Below are 7,197 nucleotides of genomic sequence, written 5' to 3'. Positions count from 1 at the left end.
ATCTCTCCATTTCTTTTTAGGAAATGGAGAGAAAATGGACACGTTCTGAGTATGGCTATGTGAGTCATGCTACTATGAGGTAAAACACTTCCTTTCCGTTTGTCAAAAAAAGATTATAATATGGAACAATGTACTCGTCTATTTTCTAATGTGTAGACATTATAAAGATCGAAACTTTGAAAATGAGACTACATTATTATTTTATAAAAGGCATAACGCCACCCCAAATGACTAACGTCACTCATGATTCATGAATGTGAGATGGTGAATAGAACATGTCTCGAGACTTAGGTCTCGTTTGGTTGCCCACCCAATTCATGGGAATTCTAAAATCCCATAAATTGTGGTTTTGGGAGATTGTTTGGTTACCCCATTTTTTATAAAATGGGGGAGTTTCAAACTCCATGGGAGTTTCCAACTCCTACATGATGGGGGAATTGAACTACCTACCCCCCCATGGTTATTGGAAACTCCTAGGAAATAAACTCCAGTATGAGCAACCAAACATATTATTGCAATTCATGTGAATTTTGATGTAGGAGTTTAAATCACGTGCATTGCAGATTAACACATCAATTCAATTCCGGTATGAACCAAACGAGGCCTTAGGGTGAGATTATCAGTAAGACTCTCTCAAGTCTTAAGACTCTGTCACGTCAGCTTTCCACTAACTTTTTATTATTTCTTTATTATTCAGACTTACCTCGGACTTTATACATTATCCATCAGACTCTACTTTTCCACTTTACTCCTTTTTTTTTCACAAAAAGGAAATGACGCATGAGATTCAGTCATTGGGTAATTTTCCTTTACGGTGGGGTCAAGACTCATCCAAAGTCTTAAGCACAAATAACATTATACCTCCAGTGGTACAATAGCATCATACAACCAAGTTATATCTTATCGAGCTTATGTGTAATTTTATTGAGTTTTCTTAAAGTTAATTTTTTTTATGTTTAAGTGAGTGAATTCAGAAATTTTATGGTATAGCTCGACTTCTTTAAAACAAAACTCGAAAACTTTATTATATAGCTCGGATTCTAGAGCATACAATTGGGTACAACTGGTTGTAGGATCTATTAACTGAGTCTTAAGTTGAGTCTTAGATTTCCAAAACTCAACTTAAGACTTTGTTAAGATTTAGATAGATTATTGGTAGTCTTGAGTGCAAAGATGCTAGGAATACACGGGGTGTACAAGGTCTTTGTACACTGACTAGTAATAATGCGACACATGGCAAGACCAATAAAGATTCCATTTTTTGTTTGGAGGGAAACTAGGAGGGAAATTTTTACAGCTTTGGAGGGAGATTTTGGATTAGGAGGGAAAGTTGGAGGGAAATTTTATTAAGAATATTAAAAGTCTTTTTATTATAATTAAAAGTTTTTTTATTATAATTATTGATGATAAAACCTTATAACAAAATCATTAGACTTTATATTATAATTATATTGTATCCAACAACCTCTAAAAAAAAAAAAAAAACAATCTATGTACCGTCGATCTCCCCCGCCTTACTCCTCCGTTGTTAATCATTTGACCACCGCCAACAACCCGTTTCTCCCACCAGGAAACACATGCGACCACCGTCCACCAAGCTCTAATTTCCGATCATCTCCGACGTCTCCGGTCAAATCTGGGCGTTGGTTTTATAAACTTAATGAATTATTGTTGGTTTATAAATATAAATAACCCTTTTCACTCCTTTTCTCCTCCATCGTCCCACATAGTCCCTCATCAACCATCTAGCAACCGATTAATCATAATCGTCAAAATCCCCAAATGACACCACATATTATACCCATCTTAAATCTCACACCAAATTGCTTTTATATATGATTCCGTCGCGGCTTATTCATCCCAACAAAAAACAATTTATTCCAAACCGCTGATCAACAGCTTCTATTCAAGTTAGAAGCAAAGCCGAATCTGGACGTCTGTTGCATCTTCGATGATCATGTATTAAATAATAGCAGTGAGAATTGATTAAAAATCATATGAATTATTGTGTCTTTGTGGGTCAGATTGGCCGTGGTGGTGGAGAAGTTTAAGGTGTATCGATGGTCCGCAGTGATTCAATATTCTAATTGATTGATTTATTTGCTAGGTGGTATGATCCACCGCCACTTGATGAATCAATTTGTTTTTTGGTACATAGTTGTGCATCAATTAATTACTCATTCTCAAAGCTTAATCTAGATTTTTGGTAGTAATTTCAATTAATCTCCAATAATTTGGTACCCATTCATATAAATTATCACCTATAATAAGAAAGTAAACTAAATGAATGGAAAATTAAAGAAAATAAAATGTCATCTTGAATTGTTGTTCTTGATTGAATAAGTGAATGGTATTGGTAATATTGTTAAAAGAAATTGTTAAAGATGAAGATGTATGGACTATGAAGTTTGAAGGTCATATTATGAGATAACAATCGGGTTAACTTAGGTCGGATTTGAGTCAAGTAAAGTCGGGTCAAGCCATCTCGGGTCATCCTAGCCTTTCGGGTGGAGTCAAATTGTTATCAGGTAGGGTTATTTCGGTCAAATAATGTATCGAGTTAGGTCGGGTTTGGGTTAGGTCTATCGGGTCTTGCAAGTTTATCGTATACTTCAATTTTAAATCATTAAAATTTGTTTTTCGACCATCATTTGATTTAATTACTTCATTATTAAGTCAGATGTATCAATCCAAAACTTTGATTAATATCTAAATCGCCAGGTCGAACGATCATTATATACGATCCAAAAAGTGGAAAACGATTCATATAGACTTCATAAGTCGGGTTTGGTTGGATCGGGTCGGGAATACAAATTATTGATCCCATGAGTGACCCAAAACCGAACCAGTCTCGACCTAATCAAACATATTGACCTATTGGTTAACAGAGCGGAACCGAAACCCGAGCCGATTGATTATCAATCCACACCTTTGCATTTCACCCATTAGTAGTCCACCACATCATCAATCCACACTATCTCATTTCACCCATTAGTAGTACGCCATATCATCAATCCACACCTCCCCTTCTAAGTTTCACCGTTATTTTAATTAGTTTAAGAGTAAATTATAACTAACTCATTTATATAACCGATTTTTTTTTATATAATTTGTAATTCAAATACCTCCCTTTTAAAAACATGTTTTTATATATAAATCAATGTCTCTTCACTACTCTAACTTAAGTTTATTTTAACAACTTTAAGTTAACTAAAACTAATTAAGTTAAGATATATAAGTTTATTTAAACATTTATTAAGTTAACTTAAGTTAAGTCAAGTTTATTTAATTTGAATTAAGTTAGTTTTAATCAAATCATCTTCAATTAAGTTAATTCGATTTAGTTCAGCTCAATTCCATTAAGTTAGGCTTCGATTCAAATTCAGTTTTTTCAAATGAAAGAAAGGTCTAAGTTCGATTCGATTCGGTTCTTTTCAAATTTAAAATAACAGAGCCTAATAGTTAAGTTACTTAAATACAAGTCATTGTAGGATCGTTAAAGGGAAGATCGTGTAGGATCACATATTGATCATACGAGAATCGTATACTGATCGATGGTAGGATCGTCCAAGATCGTAAAAGTCTTATTTATTTGTGTTCTAATTTTGTGAGGTTGTTGTTTCTTTGTACTTATAACTCTATTTTAAAAGGATATGTAATAATTAATATATAAGATGAAAGTTAATTTAACTTAAACCATAAACTTATGTTAATGTATGAGTACTCATGTTTAATTAGTATCATACACGTCATTGTTCCATATCACATTGATTTAATTAGTATCATAAATTCGTCTCTCGTATTATGTACATAAAAATTGTACCATTGTACAGTGTCTGCCACGTCATTAATCCGCGCCACCACCTCTCCTCCAATAGAAATCCCCCATTTCAGCAATCCATATATCGACCTTATGCCCGTAGTAGCCCGCCATGTGTTTGGAGGGAAAGTTGGAGGGAAAATTTTGTTATACTGGAGGGAAAATTTTGGATTTGGAGGGAAAGTTGGAGAAATTTTTATTAAAATCTATATTATTTTTCATGTCAATAATAATATTATTAATCCATATTTTATTCAGTAATTTATATACTCTCATATCATATACTATAACATTTTTATTTACAAAAAAAAAAAACATTTTTATTTACTTTTTCACATTTTAGGGTTTTAGTGTTTTTATGTTTGGTTTATTTTAAGGTTGGGTGTTTTTAGGGTTTTAGTGTTTTTAGGTTTGGTTTATTTTAGGGTTGGTTATTTTAGGGTTTGTTTTAGTATTTTTAGGTTTGGCTTATTTTAGGGTTGGTTGTTTTTAGGGTTTGTTTTAGTGTTTTTATGTTTGGTTTACTTTAGGGTTGGGTATTTTTAAGGTTTTAGTATTTTTAGGTTTGGTTTATTTTAGTGTTGGATTTTTTAAGGGTTTATAGGGTATATACTTAACTGAACTATAGTTACTACTAAGAGTAACCACGCCAGACTCGTCGGTCTAATTCCATTTCCAGCTTTCTATGTTTGGTTTATTTTAGGACTGACGTAGTTGCTCTTAGTTTAATTCAGGTTAGTTAAACTAACTATAGTTAAGTTAAGTTTTTTTTATTTAACTTTAATTAAGGTAATTTTAATCAATTCAACTTTTTTAAAGTAAAGTTAAGTTATTTTTATTTAACTTTAATTAAGGTAATTTTAATCAATTTAACTTTTTTAAAGTAAGTTTAATGAACTTTAGATAAATAATATTTAATTAAGGTTAATGAAGTAATTTCAAAGAAATGAATGTCAGTGATTAGTTTTAAATAACTTTAATGTAATTACGTTAACTCTAATAATGTAATATTTAATACAGTTTAAAGTAAATAAAAAATCACTCCCTTTTAAAATCCGGTTTTTTAAAATTAACTCCCTTATATAATTTTTTCCTAAAATGTACTTTTATCAAAAATTGTTTCAAAACTCCAATTTAGCTGACTTATTGTGTCTGTTTTTGAACTTATTCTCCATTGTTATACGTTTCAAAGTATAAATTGGTTAAGCCACATAAGAGCGTACATGATCGTATATGATCGATGAACGATGGTAAGATCATTCAGAATCGTAAAAGTCTTATCTGTATTATTATTTTTTTGAGGTTGATATTTAACTGACTTATTATGTCTATTTTTGAACTTATTTTCCATTTTTATACGTTTCAAAGTATAAATTGGTTAAGCCACATAAGATCGTATATGCTCGATGAACGACGGTAGGATCATTCAGAATCGTAAAAGTCTTATCTGTATTTTTTTTTTTTTTTTTTGAGATTGATATTTAGCTGACTTATTATGTCTGTTTTTGAACTTATTCTCCATTTTTATACGTTTCAAAGTATAAATTGGTTAAGCCACATAAGATCGTACATGATCGTATATGATCGATGAACGATGGTATGATCGTTCAGGATCGTAAAAGTCTTATCTGTATTATTATTTTTTTGAGGTTGATATTTTTTGTACTTACAACTTTAAATTAAAGGGATATGTTATACTATTTAATAGTGTTATAAAGTTTTTTTGTACTTTCACTATCTTTACTTCTATTTTAGTTATTTTAAGTTAACTTTAAGTAGTTTGTATAGTTAACAAAATATATGGTAGTTAAATAAGATAACTATAGTCAAGGCTAAAAATTTTTAGTTAACCCAACTTATATTTAGTTAAATATACAAAATTAATTTAATTAATTCTATATTTAATATATTGTGTAAAGTTTATACGTTTAATATAATATTTTATGGATAAAATTAGTCTAATTTGTATTATTTCATATTATCATCCGAATTATACCGTTGTATTATGGAGTATCACATTATCGTTCATATCATGTCGAAAAACATAATATTATTACATATTATGATTGCTTGATTGTGTTTATCGGCTTATCGCAATATCGACATCGTTATTCATAAGGCCTAAATGGCTCAATCTCTAGATTCAAGTCATTCCTTTAATACAACCACCAACTACCACCACTGGATTCCACTGACATCAACACCACGCCGCCCACCTTCCAACACCACATACCACCGTACCGCCAGCCACCACCACACTAGAAGCAAGTTACCCTATACTATCCAAATTCCTCCTCCCTCATTGCTGTAAAAACTCACTCCCACCATTATTCTAAATTCATCCTTCTACTTCCACAATCAAACATTAAATTAATATAACCCACAAACTAATCAATTCAATAAAATAATTATCAAAATCAACCATTTAACCGTAAGAAGGTGTTGTCGACCGGGTTGAGAGGGCAGTCTTTGGTGAGAACATGGGAAGTAGAGTTAGGATTAGATGAAGCTTGGGTTGACGGAGTTTGTGTTAATCTTGTTAAGGATCCGTCTCGGTTTTGTTTGAGTTGGAGAAATTTGTAAGGATCAATTGTAGATGTTGGGTATGAAGGGTTGGTTTTGTTTGCCATGTTTAATTTGTTTGTGTTGAGAGATTTTTGCTTGGAATTGAATTTAGCGGATGAACTATTGAAAAAAAAAGCATAAATTCTTTACTTTGTTGATATTATTTTGTGTATGGATTCATCGGAGAAGATCTCGATTTTTATTTGTATTAATTAATTGGGAAGTAGAGCTGGCTTTTAGATCTCGATTTTTGTCGTCGGTGATGTCATTGGCACCGTTTGTGGTGGTTGATGATGTCGCCGGCGTAGGAGCTGCTGGCCGGCAACAGGACGCCGGTGGGGTTGCTACGGTGGAGGGTGAAGGTGGTCGGCTGGTGGTGGAGGGTGATGTGGGTGGGAGAAGAAATAGGAGTGTAAATAAATTGTGTGTTTGGGTAAATGATGATTTAAAAAATAAGAGAGTATAAAAATATTAACCAAAAATATTGGCAGAAAATAAAAAGATTATAAAAAATAAAGAAAGACTATTCAACTTCTTAAATTTAAATTTGAAATTCAAAATATTTCAGATTTTAGTACCAAAAATTACAATTGAAAAAGATTCTGTATGGAACCCACACCTTTCCACGTGTCATGCTACTATAGGCCTGTGTACAAAGGGCCTTGTACACCCCGTGTACATATAGCCTTTTCGTCTTGAGTGAGTCTTGTCTTAAGACTTATCAAAGTCTTGTTTTAAGACTACCAATAATCTTACCTTTAACTTGTATTGTTGTGATATTGATGGTATATATTTCCCTTAATTTATTATCA

Source organism: Silene latifolia, chromosome 5, assembly GCF_048544455.1.
Source record: "Silene latifolia isolate original U9 population chromosome 5, ASM4854445v1, whole genome shotgun sequence".
NCBI lineage: Eukaryota > Viridiplantae > Streptophyta > Magnoliopsida > Caryophyllales > Caryophyllaceae > Silene > Silene latifolia.
Note: the sequence above shows the minus strand (reverse complement) of the source record.